At 39.6% G+C, this 22,538-nt stretch overlaps 1 long non-coding RNA gene across 1 annotated transcript; it reads right to left on the bottom strand.

Moving 5' to 3' along the window:
* Positions 1-14,072: 14,072 nt before the first annotated feature.
* Positions 14,073-14,722, bottom strand: LOC122669406. Its single transcript, XR_006334008.1, has 2 exons — positions 14,461-14,722; positions 14,073-14,177 (listed from the first exon to the last, which is right to left on the bottom strand). It is a non-coding gene; the product is annotated as an uncharacterized LOC122669406 (long non-coding RNA).
* Between the last annotated feature and the right edge of the window lie 7,816 nt (positions 14,723-22,538).

Here is a 22,538-nt window from a genome sequence, read left to right as displayed (position 1 = left end):
AGGGGGTAGTAAGGTGGCATGTCCACCTTGGCATTTGACTGAGTCAACATGGCCATATGGCCGTCACAGCCATGATAGCATGGCTGCACAAGCACCAGCCCAGCAGCCTAGCACCATGGGCACAGCAGCCCAGGCAGCTCTACTGATGCAAGAGGAAAAGCTTTCCATGCAACAAGGGAGAGCAAAAGAAGAAACATCAAGAGCAAAGAAATCAGCAAAAGACTATGGCACATTCAGGTTTGGAAGATCAAGATTTCAAGGCAAACAGAGCAACTACTTTCCTGGTTATTGTTTCAAGTGTAACACCTATGGGCATAAGATAGCCACTTGCAAGGTCAACTCAAAGCAAGTGTTTTTCACTAGTAAGAACTCTTTTGCACCTTTGTTGCAAAATGTGATGTGTTACAATTGTTGCAATCATGGTCACCTTGCTACGAATTGCAAACAGCCCATCTATTTCTCTCCCATAAAGAAGCCAAGTCAAAAGAAGACTACAATTGGTTCAGATATGAAAAAGAAAGTTAAGAAGGCTTGGGTTTAAAAAGTTTCAAGAGGAAAGAGTATTAACTCTTTGGTTATTCAAACTTCTTTTAGAGCTCAATACAAGGCTTTTCCATGGATCCTTGATAGTGGTTGTTCAAGTCACATGACTGGTGACAAGAACAAGTTTGCAGAGCTTAACCAATATGAGGGAGGGTCTGTTAAGTTTGGAAACAGTGAGAGTGCCAAGATAGTTGGCAAGGGCACAGTGCATCTAGATGATGGGAAAGTGAAGACATCTGATGTTTTATATGTTTCAGGTTTGAAGCATGATCTTCTCAACATTAGTCAAATGTGTGACAAGGGACACAAGGTTATCTTTGATAAATCAGGATGTGAGATCATAAAATCAAAGAATGGCAAACTCATGGCATCAAGTGTGAGAACTTCAGGAAATTTGTATACATTGTCAGATAGCACAGGTAGATCTTGCTTAGTTAGTCAAGAAGAAGAGCATTGACTTTGGCACAAGAGACTTGGGCACATTGGCTTTGACAACTTGGTGAAGATCACTTCTCATAAGGCAGTCAGAGATGTTCCTCGGTTGAAGAAGCCATCCAATCCTATTTGTTCATCATGTCAGAGAGGCAAGCAAATCAGGGTTACTCACAAGCCTAAAGAGTACTATTCTAAGAAGCCCCTTGATTTAATTCATACTGATCTTTGTGGTCCTTCTAGAACTCAAAGCATAAGTGGTCACAGGTATTTTATTCTTTTCATTGATGACTACAGTAGGATGACTTGGGTACAATTTTTGAAGCATAAGAATGAAGCTCTGGATATGTTCAAGGTGTTCAGAAAGCAAGTTGAGAATGAAACTGGAAGAACTACCAAGTACCTCAGGTCTGACAAAGGTGGAGAATACACCTGGGGTGTATTTGATGAGTATTGCTATGAGCATGGCATTAGGAGATAGACTTCAGCAGCTAGAACTCCACAACAAAATGGAGTTGCAGAGAGAAAGAACAAGACAGTTCAAGAGAAGGCAAGAACAATGTTGATAGAGAGTGGTCTTGGCAAGAGGTACTGGAAAGAGGCTGTGCACACTGCTGTGCATATTCAAAATAGATGCATGCTCAGAAGGTTTGAAAAGAAAACACCATATGAACTCTAGTACAAAAGGAAAGCTACAGCAAAATACTTTAGAATCTTTAGTAGCAAGTGCTTCATCAGGAATACAGAGGAAAATTTAAGCAAATTTCAAGATAGGTCTGATGAGGGCATATTCCTTGGGTATTCAGTAAGAAGTAAGGCTTACAGATGCTTCAATAAGAGGCTAGCCAAGATTGTAGAGAGCTCAGATGTCACTTTTGATGAGAAGACTAACAACCCCAAAGTTGATAGAATTGACTATGATACTGACAGTAAGTTCATTGAGAATGGTGATGAAGAAGTTGAAAATCAAAACTCAGCAACCAAGAATACAGCACTACCTTCCTCAGAGTCTGAAAAGGAGGAAGAAGACGAAGAAGCAACTAAGAAGAGACACAAGACTAGAAGACTTGAAAAAGATCATCCTCAAAATCAAATTGTTGGAGATCCTTCAGCTAAAGTACAGACTAGAAGAATGAAAGCAAGTAATTACTACTCCCTTTTGTCTCATATCAAGCCTAAGTCTATTGAAGAAGCTTCAAGAGATTCAAGCTAGGCCAAAGCTATGGAGGAAGAGCTTGATCAGATTGAGAAGAACAAGACTTGGGAGTTGGTTCCTAGACCTACAGGTAAGAATGTAATTAGCACAAAATGGGTGTTTAGAAACAAACTTAATGAAAAGGGAGAGGTGATAAGAGATAAAGCAAGGTTTGTCTACAAATGGTATGCTCAGGTTGAAGGTGTGGATTTTGATGAGACTTTTGCACCAGTGGCTAGACTGGAGTCTATTCGGATGTTTTTAGCACTTGCAGCTTATAGAGATTTCAAGATTTTTTTCAAGATTTTTCAAATGGATGTAAAATCAGCATTTTTGAATGGAAATCTTGAGGAGGAGGTCTACATGGAGCAACCGGATGGTTTTCAACTTTGTGAAGATGTTACTATGGTTTGTAGACTCAAGAAAGCTCTATATGGTCTGAAACAAGCTCCCAGAGCTTGATATTCAAGGTTGGACAATTGTCTATATGAGATAGGCTTCAAGAAAGACATGGTGGATAGCAATCTCTACATTAGATCTTTGGACAGTAGCCCACTGGTTGTGGTTGTTTATGTTGATGATATCATATTTGGAGCCCACAATAGTGAACTATGCAAGGAATTTACTGAGAGAATGTAGACAGAGTTTGAGATGTCAATGCTTGGTGAATTATCCATTTTTCTGGGTTTACAGGTCAAGCAAATGAAGAATGGTATATTCATTTCACAAATAAAGTATATTAAAGAGATGCTGAAAAAGTTCAACATGGAAGATTGCAAGCCTGTGAGTACTCCAATGATGACAAGTTACAAGCTTTGCAAAGATGATGATTCTCCTGTAGTTGATCATACCATGTACAGGTCTATGATTGGTAGTTTATTATATCTCACTGATTCCAGGCCAAATATTCTTTAAGCGGTATGTATGGTGGCTAGATTCCAAACTGGTCCAAAGGAAACACATGTCGCAACTGTGAAGAGAATTCTCTGATATTTAAAAGGAAGTATGGACTTTGACCTGTGGTATCCCAAGAAGAAAGGATTTGAGTTGACAGCCTACTCAGATGCAGATTGGGCGGGTTGTGTCGATGAAAGGAAAAGCAGTAGTGGAGGTGCATTCTATCTTGGAGAAAGTTTAGTCACATGGCATAGCAAAGAGCAAGGCTCAGTTTCTCTTTCTACAGTTGAGGCTGAGTACATGGCAGCTACTTCTTGTTGCACTCAGATACTCTGGATGATCCAAATGCTGAAGGTCCTCCATATTGAGCAAAAACTACCTGTGACTATCTATTGTGATAATACAAGCTCAATCAATATCTCTAAGAATTTAGTCATACATTCCAGGACCAAACACATAGCCATCAGGTATCATTTTCTAAGGGAAAAGGTAAGTAGTGGAGATATTAAACTTGACTATGTTCCTACTACTGAACAAGTGGCAGACATTTTCACTAAACCCCTTCCAACATCTACATTTGCATATCTTAGGCAGAGACTGGGAGTAGTTGCATCTACCTCACTTTAGTTTATCATTAGCACTGACATAGGGGGAGTGTGTCTGGTTACTACATATTTTTTTTCCTTCTTCTTTGTCAGGTTGGGTACCCCTTTGATCTTGCCATCAAAGTCAAAGGGGGAGAGAGTCCTTGAGGTAGGAAGTGTGTTTGTGAACTGGTGTATTGCCAACAATGCCAAAGGGGGAGATTGTTGATCTAATGGCATTATTGTCATTGTTGGCAACTTGGTGGACAGCAGTGGTGTAAGGAATGTGCTAAGCTTGTCTGCAAGTTGGGAATAAGGAACACCATGTGAGCCTCAAAGCTAATAAATAAAGTAAGTCTCCATGGCATGTGAGCTTCCAATGGAAAGATAGAAAACATGACCTAGAAAATGAAAGGGGCAGCAAAATCCCATGGCATGTGAGCTTCCAATGAGAAGACAGAAAGCATGACCTAGAAAATGAAAGGGACAGCAAAATCCCATGGCATGCATAAGCATTCAACATTTTATCTTATAAGCATTGGCAATAAAAATAAAAGGGAAAGAAGAAAGTAAAGCTGTCGAAAGGCAAAAATATTGGGTGCCGGATTCTTCTTGCAAGCCAAGTGATGCACATAGAAAATGCCCATAGCTCTCCAAGGGGTTTCCAACTCTTGACAATCCTACTTAGGATGACATGACTCCTTAAGGTATATCTTGGTAGCACACAGTAGCATTGTAGTTTCATTCATGCTTATTTTTCATGTTTGCATAGTATATTTCCCCATTGCATGAGTGTGTGAGTGTAGGCCACCTTGTTTAGTTATTTGAACATGCTCATAATCTCATAAATATTGTATTTGAGATCTAAAAACCTTGCTCTCAGAGATCTGGAGGTTTTGTGTACAGTTCATGGAAAGCATGTACAGGGTTGAAGAGGTAATGCCTCAGTTTAAGAGATGAATTCTTAATATTGAGAGGTTTCTGGTGGTTTGACCTCTATGTGGCTCTTATTTCAGTGTATTGGGTATGTTCCAACAAAGTTCAAGGTCAAACTCAAGCTATATTGCCTCCTCAAGCTTCAAGTTCAAGATTTCTTAAAATTCAAGTCAAAACAGTGTTTTTCTTATTTTGGAGGTTGGTTTGATGATTAATGGGACCCACTACTCTTTCGAGTGGCTACGCATGTTCAAATTCTTCTTGGTGATGTGTTTCAAGTGTTTCCTGAGGTAAACAATGGTTATTTGTGAAAATGACATGTTCAGTTGCAAGTTTTCAAGTACATCTGAAATTCAGCAACTGTGATTGCGAAGCTTTTTTGAGACTCCTAAAAAGTGTGCATATGAGAGAGAAAAGACAAGTGGTTTGTGCCAACATATTTACAAAGTTGTTCTCTACAAGGGTGAACAAACCACACAGTCATTCGAACTATAGGTTGATGTGTGTGAAGGCCAGAAGAGTGCATCAGGTTCATTGTCAGTGAAGCTAGATAGCAAGCTTGAGTTAATTTTAAAGAGAGAGAGTGTGGACCCCACCTGGGGGTGCCAATTGTCAGGGGGTAGTAAGGTGGCATGTCTACCTTGGCATTTGACTGAGACAACATGGCCATATGGCCTTCATAGCCTTGACAGAATGATTGCACAAGCACTAGCCCAGCAGCCTAGCACTATGGGCACAGCAGCCCAGCCCTCTTGGGCATTTTGTCAAATAGATTGTGGATGCTCATATACTTGGAAAATATTTGGAGGTTTTGAAAATCAAGCTACTGGAATTCATTCTCTGTAATAGGTTAGTGAATTTTTCAGAGCATCACATGGGAATTCCAATCGTACGGATGTGAAGCCCATATGGCAAATAGTGGGAGATAAAAATTTCAGCTTTTTCTGACACGTACAGATCATGGATGAGTCATCGTTTTCCCAAAACCGCAAGCAATTGTGTGACTGAGATTGATCTTTAAATCTGAATTAGAATCTCTTGTTCTGATTGGTTGATCTAAATCATAGTTAATGGCTGAGATAAAAGATTCTAAATGGACACCTCACAATTAAGCATATGCGAATTGGTACAATTAAGTGATGACTTCTCATTGGTGCATCAGGAATCTAATCTGATGGTTCTGTTTTAATCTCATATCAAAGATGAGGATCCAACAGCTTATGTGTGCTCCGCTCCCATGTAAAGTAGAAGACGGTAGATCGAATCTTAATTTAATCTGGGTCGTCCGTACTATCTGTTCTAATGGCCCAGATTGACTCAATATTTACCTTGAACTTTGGGCTATTTAAAAGTCAAATTTTGGGATTTGTGTAGAGAAGCTACCCCCCATATTTTGATGTCCTCTACGTAGTGTTAAAGTCAGATTTAGGGTTTGATGGCTCTATGATTTAGTATTCGAATTTTCTCAGAGAAGAAGGCATTTTGAGTAAATCGATCCATTGGGATCTATGTCAGAGGCTTCTAGGACATGCCGCACGCTGCTACTGATGTCCAGAAGGTCTACATCGATAGTGATTGTAGTTCTACTTCGTTCTTGAGGTAGTTTTTCATTCAAGCTCCCATTCTTATCATTTAGTCTTGTTGGAGAGTGAGATTCATGTAATTTTGAGTATTGGGAATTTGGGTTGATCATATAAACTCATTTTTAGTGTTTAAAGCCTATTGTGCTGATACAGTTAGGTGTGTGGGAGTATTTCTTGTGGTTCCCATGTCATATGGAACTGTGTTGAACCTGTGTAATAAGGTTTTTTAATAGAAATGTGCTGAGCAAAGCACGAAACCAGTGAGGGGTATTGCTCCATGGACGTAGGCCATTGTGCCGAACCACATATATGCTTGTGTTGTGGTTTGATATTTTTTTTGAAGTGCTTGCTTGCAAGGTGGGTGTGGTTCACTGGTAGACCAAGCTACTTTGTAGTGATTGGTGCGTGACCATACGATTGTGTGTTGGTTGTTATAATCTGAGTTTGCAGAAAATTTTAATAAGCACAGATTCACCCCCCCCCCCCCCTCTCTATGCCGAGTGTCATTCATCTTTTTGATCTTGCCAATGATGTCATGGTTGGACTCCATGGCTTGCATGGTAGACTTGGCCTTTGGGGTGGCCTCTTGGGTCCTATTCCTCTTGGGTTACCGTGTTGGCCAAACAACGGTCCAGAGATCAAACCATGGTTCCCTAGGGAGACCAAGATATTTATTCTTAGGGTTTTGCACGCCCTGGGTTAGCCCATGGTGTCCCATGGGTGCCCCATTTTAATTTTTTAGGGCTTCCCATGGTCGCCCATGGGAACCCTGGTGCATCCCTGTTAGGGTTTCTCCTTCCCTCATGTGTCCCATAAAATTTATTATCACAGTAGGGACGAAGAATCTCATCCCTAGTCCATCACATGGCAAGGGGGATCCATCCCTAACTCGAATGCGCAGCGGAAAACGTTGATTCGAGTTTCTTTCGCATCCCATAAATATTAATAATCAATAAACTGAAGGAATTAATGAAGAACTGCTAATGGTGAGCCTCAAGTGTTGCTCCTCCAATAGACAGTGGTTCTTCCTCCAGCGAGCACTCCAAGCAAACAGATCTGAACCTCCAATGGTGCTACCAGGTTCTACACGCCAGTCCCAGATGCCCTCAAACTCCTCAGCACAGATCTAAGGTTTCACAAACCCTAACTCTCAAACACAGGTGAGAGAAGCAAGAAGAAGAAGAGAGATCACAAGAGAGAGAGAGAGAGAAACCAAAAATGTAGGAGAGAGAGTGTCTGCTCCAAAAACATGGAGAGCTCCCTCTTCTGCATTTTATGGTCCCCAATTTATAATAATAGGGTTTAATTAAATCCTAGATAGATTTAATAGAGCCCTAGTGAGAGTCTGACTCTCTCTCTCTCAGTCTGGTAGTTCTGTTTAAACTCAAAGTGCTACACAGGTGAAGAAGCAGAATCTAATAGGGAAAGTATTAATTAGATTCTTTATTTAATTATTCAGGGATAATTACAATTAGCACCAAATCCATTATTTAAATAAAGAGCCAATTAAATTAGCAAATTCCAAATAACTCCCTATATGATAACAATTTATCATATACAACCCCCACTAATCAACACCATCATTATGGAATCTAGGGCATGTACACATGTACGCCAAACCCCAATCCATAGTACATGTCCATATAAGAGTGTCTGTGCATTCGATCGGGTCCGAAAACTCGATAAAACACTTTATTTGAAATAACTATAAATAATGTATCATTTTATGTAAAATAAATTTTGCAAAACCATTTCCAAAACGGTACTGGATCCAGATTCTGATCCGACCATACACAGACAGTCTCTATCTTGGTGTTCCCCAATCCGGCAGTAGTGACCGTGTTGGATAACTCCTTCACTCACAAAGTGTTCACGCATTCCCAAAACACCGGCTTTGACTCGCTTGAGTCTCAGTCATTGATGAACCAAAGAATGCGATCACACTTTGCAGTGACAGGGTTCCCTCAGGTACAGGGTGTCGGTGACACATGTCTATCCCTTCCTACATCTGGCAGTAATACATGAGGGAATCGACAAAGTAGATTCTTCGCCAATGCACACATCAAACATGTGAGCACTCACATTCGTACCCTAACATCACATGTCTAGGCATACCCAATGCGACGACCATATGATAAGGGTGCCTAGCCCAAACCCTAGTCGTGACTACCATTTTAAGTATAACTTACGGACGCATAATGCTCAAAAAGTTTATATCGCATGTGACAATATTAAACTAAAATGTATAAATGTTCAATACAAAGGTGAACCGGGTTGAACCGGACCAAACCGGGTTTGATGGACACACACTTGTCCAACATACCGAACTGATTCTGTCGTGGCCGGGCTTGAGCTGGCCTCCTCTTTGGGTCAGGACACGTGGCATCGTGGGATTGGCCCATATATTTTTGGTTTATCAATTCCTTTCTCCCAATTGAAACAAATCTCCAATTTTGCTTCTGCTCTAGGTAAGAGATGAGTTCAATGTTGGTGCCAAAACCCATATCTTTGTCAACATTTATATGTCTAATTCTACTTTGCTTAACTTCGTCCCTTGCACTATTAATGGCTGACTATGACACACTAACAACTTACGAAGTCCTTCAACATTATGATTTCCCAGTTGGGATTTTGCCAAAATCGGTCGTTGGGTATGAATTGGATAGATCAACTGGGAAATTCACCACTAATTTGAATGGAAGCTGCAGCTTCTCTCTGAACGGTTGCTGTCAACTCAGATACCAGTCCACCATCACAGGCTATATCTCCAAAGTTAAGCTCACCAAATTGAAGAGCGTCAGTGTCAAGGTGCTCCTGTTTTAGGTTAACATCATCGTGGTTATTTGGAGCGGAGACGAGCTTCAATTCTCTGTGGGGATCGCTTCTGCTTCTTAGGCCATCAAAAATTTCCTGGAATCGCCGCAGTACGATCGTGGCTTCGAAAGCAATGATGAGTTGTTAAAGGGAATTGAATGGAACTAGAACCGCCTTGTCTCTGCTTCTTAGATATTTTGATTGCAGGGTTTGTTAATGGAGCCTCAATAATGGTAATACCTTTTGGAAAATTAACCCTTTTGCTTTTATTAAGACTATTTGGTTGTACAGAATTATTTTTCCATTGGAAAACACTCTATCACTACAAGAAAAAGGGTCATTTACTACAGAATTTTTACTATGGAATTTTTTTTCCATCCTAATAAGTGTTATTTATAACAAAAATATAATTCCATGGTTACATTTCCCATCTTTCCTGACACTACTATATTTTCGTGGTTACAAATTTCGTAGTGATGGAATTCATGGTACCGTGGTGAATATTTATATTATTACCACTGAAATTAAATTCCATGGTTAAAAGTAGCATTCATGACAGTAAGAATTTATAGTTTAACACGGTAAAATAATTCCATGGTAAATAGTCATGTACATTTCTCTTAAAACAACGGAATAATTGGCCCATCGTATTAAGTTTATAAATGGCACGGTAATTACTCGATCCATCGTATTAGTTTTCCACCCCTAAACAATTTTTCCTTTTTTTAATTTTGTTTTCCCGCTGTGTTTTTTATTTTTCCAGTTCCCGCGTAGAAGTCAATATCGACTCATGAATCTCTCTCACTCTCGCCATGTACGAACACATGCTCCATCTCTCTCGCCCTCAATCTCTCACTAATCCCTCTCGCCCTCAATCTCTCACCGATCCTCTCATATCTGTTGCCCACTGTTTAATCTCTCTTGCCCTCAATCTCTCACTAATCCCACTCGGTTACGAATTCCCCTCTCATCTCTCTCGCCCTTATCCTGTTTATCTCACAGTTTTCTCTTGTTCATCTCTTTGATTGGAAGTCATCCGCTAGACGCTTAAAACCCTAATCCAAGTTACCTCTGTCTCTCACTCTCTCTCGATTCTTTCAATTTGGAGAATGTTTTGCATAGAACGCTGATATCTATTTTAGATTTATTGATCGCAGGTCACATTTTTCCGCAGCTGAAGTTCTGGGCAGAGTTCGATTTGTGTAAAGTGGGAACTTTGACATTCTAAGATCGTACAGACCCAGGTAGAGCTCTTCAAATTTTACCATGTCAAGGTCACAAAATCATCAACTGATCATTATCATTTTTTGTTAACAAATGTGCAAATTGTTTCTAATTGTATATTGAGGATAACCTGGTTGCATCAATAAATATGCAATCTGATTGTACTAGGAATCACACCAATAGAGAAGTTACCATCCTTCTTTCCAGACAGGCGATCATGTCTTTGAGTCTTTAGGATATCTGGAAATCATATCAATTTTAGGATCGTTTGGTCTGTGTGATGCACTCTCTTCTAGGGATTTGATTTTTTATGGAAACAACTAAATATGTTTGGCCCTCGTGGTTTCATCCATTTACTGGTGATGTCATGGGCAAGGTGCATAAAGATTTGAATCCAAATATTGGGATATTCTGTTTGATGAACCAATGCATTCATTTTAAGCAAAAAATATTGTTTTGATATTACTCTTTGAATTAGCATAGCAGGAAAAAGTAGAACGCAAATGGAAAACTTCTCATTAGCACTTCATAGATACATATCCCAGATTCAAATTCAGGAATTTTTGTTTTCTCAGAAAGAAGGAAGCCCAATGTGAGACAACACTGCTACCTTCCAAAACCTAACTAAAAATTGTCCAAACTCCAGATATGACCATTAGAATATTAGTACACGAAAAAATGCGAACTTGAAATCCAACATATTGAACGACTGAGCAACCAAACAAACACCAGTCCTCATCCAGAAACACCCAACCAGTCAAGCAGACAATAGAAAAGTACATATCTACAACTAAAAGGAGGAAGAAGAATGGAATTTTGATCTTAGGGGGAATATTTTTAATGACTCAAACCAAAATTTACATACACTCGATGGTAATAAAAAAACAATTGCTGTGAGAACCAGCTGAGCTTCCCATAAGCATTGCTCGAGAGCCAGCTCCCCTATATTGATTCTTGTCGCTTCAATCTGACATTCTTCGCCTTTTCTTCCTATTCAAAGAGCCTTCATTATGAGAACCAAATACTGCTTTTATTAATTGACTTCCGCATGAACTTGGGATCCGGCTCCTCTCTAGGGAGCTCAGCGCCCAGGGAGTGCCCAGGAGGCATCCAAGGGTTGGGCTGTGCTGCACACATCTTAGAGTACACCTAGGGATATGTGCGGCACAGCTTAATGGTTGGATACTCCCTGGGCGTGCTGGCCTGGCTGGATAGGAGCTCAATCCGCTCCTTGTAAGTTTGCATGCTTCCTTTTTCTTCCAGTCCTCCAGGGCTTTGCTACCTGATGTTCTCTTAGCTGCATTCTTAATTCTCAAATGGTCCTGCCGAATGCTATAAGTCAATTCTGCCAAATGCACATCATCTCAGGCGTTAGGTTTGCTTTTCCACAAATACAAATTCAGATAATAAAGAAAAGGTCCTACCCATGCAAGAGGTTTCCGTCGCTTCGGTTCTATGTAAGGTCATAATGTAAGCAGCCATACCCCCACTTCATGGAGATTGGAGAGGCTATTACCTGAAATACAAACACAAACAATAAAAGCAATTTTATAGAAAAACATAGATAGTGGGATGTCTCAACTAGGAGGTTCTTCAGAGTAAAGATCTAGGCTCGGAGATCTCGGTGGTGTTTGAGGACACTAACATCATTTCTGGTTTCATGAACCTCATTACTGCAATTACTTTCTTCTAGAGGAGATGTAACCATGATCTTTGTGGATCAGATTTAGGTTCTTCAACCTTATCATTGCCATTACTTGCTTCGGTAGGAGATACAATACTTGGTGTCGAAGCATCAATCCTAGCTTCATCAATTTGGTCATCATTTCCCAATTCTTCAACTTTCAAAGGCACACATACAGAGCTGATTCCCTCTAGTCTACATCCACTCTACCTTCATCTTCAACAATGGATGTACTTACTTCTTAACCAAAAAAAAACAATGGATGGACTTACTTTAAGAGGAAATGTGGCACACATTCTGTCCACATCATCTGAACAAACTTGGGGGAACTAGCACCCCTGCTTGCATCCATACATTTATTTTTTGTTTCCATTAAAGTTGAAAACCAGGGCAAACCCTGCCTTGAATAAAATTGAAAGTATATCTTCTGAGAAAGCACACCCTCTTCTCCAACTATAATTACCTACAAATCATGAATAATTAGATTGCATAATTTTCTCAAAAGGATTTCCTTATCTTAATACAAGCTCTAATGACTCAAAATTGCTAATATGAACAGCAGAGGTCGATTCAATCCAGCAAATATTGCAGGAATTCATGGGCATATTCTTGTTGAAATATCGTGAATGAAGATGATAGGTCTAGTGGTTCTAGGTAAGGAATCAGAACCCAATAGGAAATTCTTGAAAATAGAAAGCACATGAAAGTATATGCAGTATTGGAAACATAGAAAACGTAAAATTTAATCAACCAAAATTGGTGGGCTCCAATAAAGTTCAGATTCCAACGTGGGAGATGGCAGATCGCAAGGATTCGACTGGAGAAATCAATATAGAGAAAGAGTGGAACCGCTTGAGAGAAAAAGAAACTGAGGAAAGAATGTCAAAAAAATCTGGAAATTCAGTGTGGTTTCCTCCATCTTCAACTTCTTCGTTTTACCTCTTAGCTGGCTGATGTTCTCTAACTAGGAATATCTACTTTCTATTTTCATTATTTGTAGTTAATTTCTATTTTCATTGTAAGTAGTTAGTTTCTATTTTAATAGTTAGTACATTGTCAACAAGTAGTAGGTCACATCAGTCTAGAAACTAATTGTGTTTTGTAACCCAAGTAAAAGGCCAAAGTTGGCAGTTTCTAATTTTTGGAACTTTCTAATTTTGAGTCCTTACTATTTTGTTTTAATGAAGTTTATAAAAACAACCCAGGAGGGCAAGAAGCCCACAATTTTGATTCCGTCAAGCTTATTTACTTCTGCTGAAGTATATTCCTTGGTGTTTGATCCATGGAGGAAGGAGCTGGTGTATGAACTGGCTGACTCCTTGCGGTGGGAAGCCCAGGAGGTCACTCTTTCCTGCTATTCTTCATCCCCTACAAGCTATCTAGACATTGGAAGACTCTTCTTCATCAACCGAGACACCTTAATTTACTGCTGCCCCCTTGCTCCTGTGCCCTGGTTTGAGCCTATTTTGTGTTACTTTCTAATTCCAGCAGCCCCTTCTCCTGACCAATCCAGCCATCACTTCTCTCCCATATTTTGAGCACATCTCCCCCATCCTAAGGACCCCAATCGATCCTTGTTTCAGCTCCATCTGCCCCAGATTGACTGCTACAAGAATTCTCCCAAAAAACCCTTCAAAACCCAGCTTCTTAACCTAATCTGAAATCGGCAGAGGATAAACCTTGCTGCAGATTTGATTTTGTTTAAACCCTTGAATTTCCTACTCTCAGATCTTTTCCCTCACCTTATACCTAACCCTAGACCCTTGCCTTAACCTACCCAACCATTCCAGCCATATCCCCATCGAGCTGAACCATTCCCTAGATTTCAGATCCTTTTTTTGGGACTAATTGAACTTTCAATCCTGTCCTACATTAATAGACCACTCGACCAGATTTTTGGCCATTCTGACTTTCCAGTTCTAAGTTATAAGCTTTCTCATATTCTAGTTTATATATTCTCTGTTATGTGATATTGTGATCCTGTTAAGTACTAGTCTCTTGCTGGATTTGTCTTGTTCAGGATTAGTCTACATTACAACAGCCATAAAACTTATAGGTGAACCCATTCAAAATAAGTCCTTAAAACAATGCTACTGTAGAAAAAGGTTTACTTAGTAATAGAGCTTTGCTTGAATTGAATTTGAACAGAGTAAACACTTGCTAGTACTAACCTGTGTTTCTTTCAATGTATATCGTTCCAGCATGGTCTTCTTCTCTTCATTTGTAAGCACCTGATGCTCAGGAACAAGAACATGCTCTTTAATGTTAACCAGCAGCTCCGCCTCCTATATCAAAATTTGTAAGCAACATATATAATGTTTAAGAAAATTTATTCAAAAAAGAGAAGGGCCTAATTGAGAAGAAACATTCACAGCAATAAACCCGTGAGACCCTGAAACATGCAAACAAAGCACTCCCAATCAGTAATAAGAGCATAATGAAAGATTCATCACCCAGGATGCAAAGAATAACTAGAACACATCAACCCATAGCATATCTTTCACAAAGGAAAACACTAATAGGAAATGTACAAAAAGAAAATCTATATAAAAATCATAAGAACACCACCTGTCCGTAAGAAGAGCCCTAATTGAAAATTCATCAACCAGGATACCCAAAAAAAAAAATCCAAGCAAGAAAGCCACCGGAAGCAAGAGCACAAACGAAACAAACAAATAAAAAAGAACCCCACCAATAGATTGCAAATATAATCTACCCAGTACCAACAGGCCAGAGGCAGCAAAATGATCTGCCCAAAATTAGTCCGTCCATCTAACTTGTCTCACCCCCAAGGCAAACCATCAAAATTTTAATGGCTGTCCAAAGGAAGACATATAATGGATCAATATTTTTTCTATACCATACATCTAACCTTGTCAAACCCCACACACAATCCCAAAGCATCAAAGTTTCATGGCAGTGTTAAGTAATTAGGATATCATATAAATGGACATCTAGTTGCTGTTTTTTTTTAACGTAACTGGAGGGGGCTAGCACATGTACAGTCACAATGTAACTAGAACTTCAGACCATCACTGAACAATTGACGATGAAAACCTAGAGCAAGTCTCACCTTTGCATGGTTCCGAGAGGGCTGGACTAGAATCAGTCCAAACCTTTGGTACTTTTTTCACAAAAGTTACGTTTGGATCATAGTTGTCCAGGCTTCACCTAGGCGACAGCTAGGAGTCCAGGCACCCATTGCAGGAAGGGCTCCTTGTTGGTGTCAGCCTTTTTTCTTCCCCTCTAACGCCTAGACACCATGATGCAGGGTAGTTTAAAACATACTCCAATAAGAAGCATAAAGATAAACAGGCCTTGAGTGGCCTTTCTTATAATCTGCCAAACAGACCTTTAGTGGCCTTTAATTGTCCTAACAGCTTGGGTGCACTGGTCCAAGCCATGGGCTAGTTATTTCCTTGTTTTAAGTTCTTTTTTTGTTAGCTATTAATTAGTAATTGAGTTGTAATAGAACTCCCCCACGTTGGGGAGTTCCTTTTTGTTTTTAGTTTCAGTTTCCTAGTAGCTTTATAACTGTATGTCAGTTTGCTAGTAGGAAACTCAGTTTTATTTAGTTCTATTTGAAGGTTGTAAGAACCAAGAGCTTCCTACACTTTTGATGAATGAAAGTTTGCTTTGTTTCAATGGAACTGCTGCTGTGAGACTCAGTAAAGGGTGGGAAATCCTTGGGATTAGTGGCATTCTGGTCCAGGTTTGTTGGTTGTTGGAAGGAAGCCATAGGTCACATTCTCCTCTCTATACTCTGTTTTACCCTTCTCAAGAAAGTACTGTTAGCATCATGCTTTTGTGGTTGTGGGGGTTCTACTTAATCTGAGTTTGGGGGGATTATAATCTGTTGCTTTTGCTGATTGTATGCTATTACTAAGAGGGTTTAATTTACTGCATTGAACTTGGAAGCAGCCCTCTTTTGGGCTTATTTTTGTCTGCATTGAGTGCTGAAATTATGTGTCAACATTTTTTTTTTTATTTTACCAGTTACGTCTGAAAACTATGTCTAGGAGTTGGATTGAAAGATCAAAGGATCCATCCTTTAGACTGTCTGCACTATGCATGCAGAAGGTCGACAAATTCCTAGACTATGCATTTTCTAATGCAGCATGTGGGACTCAGATCTTATGCCCATGTGTAAAGTGCCTAAATCAACTTTGGGGAAATCGGACTGAAGTGACTGAACATCTGGTCTGTGATGGATTTTTAAGGAACTATACAATTTGGAATAACCATGGGGAAGCAACATCTTCACACACCCCTCTCCATGAAACTCCAGTGGAACTTGACTCATCAGATATCTATGATGTTACACATAATATGCTAAATGAGATGTTGGGAAGAAATGCAGATGAAAGGATTGATGATGGTGGCACAAGTGTGCATATAGAGCGGGAAAGTATAGCAATGAAGAAATATGAACGGTTGATGGAAGATGCAAATTTACCATTGTATCCAGGAAACGAAAGGTTTACAAAACTATCTTTCATTCTTCAGCTTTATCATATTAAATGTCTCTGCAAGTTGAGTGACAAAGCATTCTCATTGTTGCTTGACTTATTGAAAGAAGCATTTCCCGAGCCGAATTCGTTACCAAAGTCTTTGTATGAAACCAAAAAGATTATTAAAGACTTAGGCCTCAATTACGAGAAGATTGATGCATGCCGCAACGATTGCATGTTGTATCGGAATGAGGCAGCAATTGCCACGTCTTGTTACAAATGTGGCATATCAAGATATATATCAGACGATAAGAAGATCCCAGTCAAGATATTACGTCATTTCCCTTTGATTCCAAGGTTTCAAAGGTTATATATGTCGTCTAAACTATCATCTGATATGAGATGGCATCATGAAGAACGTGTAGATGATCAGAAGTTACGACACCCAGCTGACTCTAAAGCATGGAAGGACTTCGATAGGCTTTATCCGGATTTTAGTGAGGACGCTCGTAATATTAGGCTTGGGCTTGCAAGTGATGGATTCAATCCATTTAAGATGAATAGCTCAAAGCATAGTACATGGCCTGTTGTGGTGATCCCTTACAACTTGCCACCATGGCTGTGATGAGAATTTTTATGTTACAATGCAATAGGCATATTTATATAAGCTTATGTGTATAACTTGCTTTATTTTTTCCTGCTCTTTCCTCCTCTGTTGCTTAATGGTTTTTATCTTGTAGACGGGCTTCTATAGATAATCCTACTCAACTGTTATGTATGTATTTACAGAGAACTATTTATTTACATATTTCAGGATTCCTTTAATGCGTGTAATTATGGGAATGCTACTAATGTTGAAGAGCCTTCTAAACTTTCAATGGATCAATGTGATCAAGTGGCCAATAAGATATCCGAACAGGCAGCTTCAAATGATATACCCATGGAAATTGTGGAACTCATGGCCCGAAATCAGTATGAGAGGCGTCTTTATTATGCCAAAGATGCTATAGAGAACAGGTACTGCTTGTCAGAAACAACTGAGAAAGTTATAGATTCTGGGCTAACAGATTCCACTGAAGCCCTTGGGACTGAGATGTTTAGATTACTCCATGAAAAGAAGTCTAACTTGCTGAAGTCTCAGTCCAGCAAAGAAAAAGATAGCATTTGTTCAGGTAATTGAGAGCTGCACACTTAACATAAACAGCTGACTGCTCTTCTTTGAACATTCAACATTGAGGCAACTATTGAAAATGCCAATCCGGTGTTTTAATAATGCTTCACGGTGAACTTGATGAAGGCATTGTTCTAAATAGTTCTATCTGTGCATGTTGGTCTCATCTTGCGTGCTATGGGATTCAACAATTCCACCCGCATATACCTTGCAGCAGGTGAGCTCTTTGGCAAACAACGGTTCATGAAGCCTTTCAGGGATCTATTTCCTCGCCATGAGAACCACAACACAGTAGGTCTTGCAGAGGAGCTGGCAGAGAATACTCGGGGTTTGCTAGAGATCCAATCAAGGTTCGAGAGGAATTCTCTAGTGGAGATGTGTTTCTTGTTGAACGCCTCTTGATCTTCAAATTAATGATAATGTTTTTCTTTCATTTTGAAATCAGGATGTATATTAGTAGGAATATTTATATATTGTAAATATATATATTTTTTTTAAAATAGCATACCTTTTACGACGGGATTTTCTTTCCATGGCAAAAGATGCTACCTTTCCGTGGTATATAACATAAATGTCCGTCGTGTATAAGGCAGTTCTAAAACAACGGCAAGTGGAGCATGTCCCATATAATTTATTATATACCACAGTAATCATTTTCGTCGTATATAAGTTGCTCTTATACCATGGATTTCATAATCCGTCTTATCTAATATATTTTTATCCCACGGAAAGGAGATTCTATCGTATATAATACCTTTTACACGACGGAATACCATCCGTCGTATATAGGTAACTTTATACGACAATACAAATATGCCGTGGTATATACATGCGGAACCGACACATAGATAATTTTCGTCGTAAAAGATTACGACGGTAGTCCATCCGACGGTTCTGCGACAGATTTATACCGTCGTAAATAGCATTTTTGGGACAGAAAAAACCTGTTGCCACGAAAATTCCCATCGCAAAAACACTGATTTCTTGTAGTGTATATAAAGCATTAAAGCTGACAAGTGACAAGTATTCTTCACCTTTTCTTTTTTGTTTTTGGTAACAGAGTATTCATCTTTTCTTATGTTTTTTCTGTGGGCAAACCCTCTTACCGTGGACAAAACAAGCACGGCCGTCTAAGGCTCTTTTTGGTATCATTCAATGCAAAGCCCGAATCCAGTCTCATGTCCCTTCCAAAGAGTCGAAGACTTGATTGATGCTGGAAATCAGACTTGGAAAGTGGACCTTCTTACTCAGTTGTTTTCCCAAGTGGAGGTGGAGGTTATTTTAAACATTAAAAGCCCACTTGATAATTTTACAAGAAACAGTTTCTTATGTTTTTTCATTCTGAGAAACGGAAAAGCACTCTAAAAAACGCTTGATAAATGGTGTTTTGTAGAACGTGTTCTTGGAAGGATAAATCAAAATTTATAGGATAAAGTGCACATACCCCCCTATAATGCACTCAATATTCCTTGTACCCCCCTAAGCGGCTCAATATTCCACGTACCACCCTTCAATATTCCACGTACCACCCCTGTTTTACACCCCAAATGCCAGATAGGTCCAATCCATTAAATACCACCGTTAGATGCCAAAATTTTGACCATTTTACCCTTTGCTCCATTTTCTTAAATCTAAAAAGACTTAATTTCCCTCACTTATTTGATTACCCTGACCTATTTGCTAAATTTTAAATAGACCAAAATGCCCTCATCTTCCCCAAATCATTATCTTCTTTTACAATGTAAATACCCACCACCATCACCACCACCACCACCACCGCCGCCACCCACCATTAACACCATCACCATTGTGAAGCCCCACCTCCAGTACCACCTTCAACTCCTCCACCTCTACCAATTCCGCCACCGATTCCCCCTTCCTTGCCTATTCCTCCACCAACACCGCCATTGAGAAATCACAGAAATTTTATCTCAGATTGCGTGTTCTTTGAAAAACTCAAATTTGGGTGGTTTAGATATCCTCCTTTGTGTGTTTTAAAGTTGATTGGCTCCGGTAGATGTGTTCTCCAACAATGGTGAGTTTCACAATTTCACGTGATTTGGACTCAAATCGGCTGAGATATCAAGCCTTGAATTTAATGGGGCGAAAGAAAAAGTTGTAGGAAATTTCAAGCCATTGATCTCTTTTTCCAAGTGTTTTCCTGTTGATCGGTTTTGGTGGATTCCCCAAAAATAGTAGGGATACCCAAAGATCGACTCACCAACACCAGCAGCCATACATGCCTCTCTGAGCTTCTCTGCTAACCCCTTAACCCCCAAATGTGAATCTCAAACTAAACGAATTAGGGATTTCTCCGTCATCCTCATAACCCCACCACCCAAGAAGACATCCTCTAGACAAATCACAAGGTCGGTTATTCCAGTGCCGTTGCGTGAACCAAACCCTCACTGATACCACCACCGCCGCCCACCCTAAACCCATTTTAGAGACTAGCAGCTTCCCTATTAGACATTGTGGATACCTCCCTCATCTCATAATCCGAAAAAAAAAACCCTCTCCCTAAGACAGTCGACCCAATCCAAATCTCTGGCAATTTTGCTCCTGTACCAAAAACTCCAGTGATGGTGGTGGCAGTGGCAGTGGTGGTGGTGGAGGTGAGGGCAATTAGGTCTTTTCATTTATAAAAATAAAACAAAGAGTAAAATGGTCATTTTTAATTAGTTTAGGGCAACAAATAAGTGAGGGTAATTAAGTCTTTTTAGATTTAAGAAAATGGATCAAAGGGTAAAATGATCAAGATTTTGGCATCTAACAGTGGTATTTAACGGATTGGACCTATCTGGCATTTGGGGTGTAAAGCAGGGGTGGTACATGGAATATTAAAGGGTGGTACGTGGAATATTGAGCTGCTTAGGGGGGTACGAGGAATATTGGGTGCATTGTAGGGGGGTACGTGTACTTTACCCAAATTTATATGGCATGGAAGATTTTTGACAGAACATGTTGGACATGTTTTGTCGTTTTTAGGTTGAAAATTACAAATGTGTGCCCGATAAAAACTCCTATATTTGTTTAACTATACTCATCACGATACACACACCTCTCACCTCACACTCAACAGTTTGGGAGGAACCTGCAATGCACCTTCTTCAACCTACAACTCTAACTTGGAGGTAAGCTCGAACTCTAATGGAAACCCTCTCTTTCTCTCACTCTATCTCTTCCTCTCTCTATCTCTCGCTTGCTCTCTGTGCGAGACCTGGTTGAGGGAAACCCTAAAAACCATGGCTCTATCTCTCACTCGCTCTCTATGTGAGATCTCTTTCTCTTTGTATCTCTCCCTCGCTCTCTCACTAAACAGGGGAACCGTTACTGCTCCATATCCTTATTCCACTAACTGAAGTTTTCTCATTTCTCCATCGTTTTCAACCCCAAACCCTAAAATCCCCAAATTGTCAAACAGGGGAACCGTTACCGCTCCATATCATTAGTTTGCAACTTTGGCATTTCTGTAAGGATCAAACTTACAATCTGTTGTAGCTTTTTTTTTTAAATTGAAAAATTATTTTATCCAGCCAAAGATGAAGATGGAATAAAGCAACTATTGGATTTAATTTTTGCAGGGAAAATAGAAGAGAAAGTTGGATCAGTGGTGAACGAATCTATAGTTCATACCCTAAAATCCCAGGTGAGTCGATTGTGGTGTATATATTTGTGCATTTTGAACCTTGAATCCTTATCAATTTATATTATCAACATAGTAAGAAATACTGCAAGTTAAAAAATTAGAAAGTTTTGCCTTGTTGTCTGTATTGTTGTTCACCCAGCATTGAAATTGTTCAAGTGGTTAGGATTATCTATCGAAGCCAATTTTTCACTTGCAGATGCCTTTGTGGGACTGAACAATTCAAGAATGTCTACAATGTTACACAACTATTATCGAAAGTTCACCCTATGTTATTATTTGAATATAATGTTGTGTGGTATCCTACCATTTTATAATGGTGAGAGATAAGAGAGGATATGGCACCTAACCATTGGTTTAGAACCTTGAGTCTAGAGAGACATTGTAATTGATGAAACTCACAGGCAAATATGAGTTTCAAATATCTTGCATTTAAGTGGTTCACTGTGTTACCCTTGATTTATTGTCTCTAATTAACATACCTACAGGCTTATAGGCAATGGTAAAACCTTTGAAGGGCTTATGCCTAGAGGAGGTTTGCTAAGAGTTTAAGGATTAATATAAGAAGAATACTTAATTAGGAACTGCTTGATGTCCTATGGTCCTCCTCCTTACCTTGGTGAATCGAGTAACCTTGTTGTCTAGCCACCATCAATGGAACTGCTACATGTATCAATCATGATTGCTTGACACCATATGGAACTGCTAGATGTATCAATCCTTTGTTCCTCCTCTTGTATAAGAAGAACACTATTCTTGTTACTCTTGCTTGACACCATATGGATTTTTTTTAATCATTGTTTGAACTGCTCAAAACCATAACTGGGACCTTTTTTGGGGGGGGGGGTTTGGTGTTCATTTGGTTTCGAAACGTATGGATCCAACCTCCTTAGAGATGGATCGTGTAAAATAGAGTAAGTTGATCATGGGTATATTCCATCTAGGCTTGTAAGTTTCCTCTGATGGCTAATTGTAAGAGAACCATGTATAAGACTGAGAAATGATTGTTTATTGCATGCACAATTGATATTCCATGGCTCTGCCCCTTTTGTTTGTACTATGCATGATGAAGTATTGTACTCTGCAGAGCTAGATCTTCTAATCATGTTGTTGCGTCAAGAAATCATCAGGCGGTCCTTCGGGTGCCATAACCTGCAAAAGGACCAGGGGGTGACAAAGAAGAGAACCGGTGTGGTTCCGGCCTAGGACTCTCTGATGCCAAAGTCAGATCTCCTGAGCAAACAGACGAATAATAGTATTCAAGATGAGTTAAGATGTCCCCCGATGGGGTTGAGTACCTTTCCTTTTATAGTAAAGCATGGTGATGTGGAGAGTCTTGGTTGATGGTGAGTAGTCTTCATAGTTGCTAGAGTCCCTG

The sequence above is a fragment of the Telopea speciosissima genome, chromosome 7, assembly GCF_018873765.1.
Source record: "Telopea speciosissima isolate NSW1024214 ecotype Mountain lineage chromosome 7, Tspe_v1, whole genome shotgun sequence".
In the NCBI taxonomy this organism is placed as follows: Eukaryota; Viridiplantae; Streptophyta; class Magnoliopsida; order Proteales; family Proteaceae; genus Telopea; species Telopea speciosissima.
The sequence above is the reverse complement of the archived record's forward strand: the minus strand, read 5'-3'. Positions and strand labels throughout refer to the sequence as shown.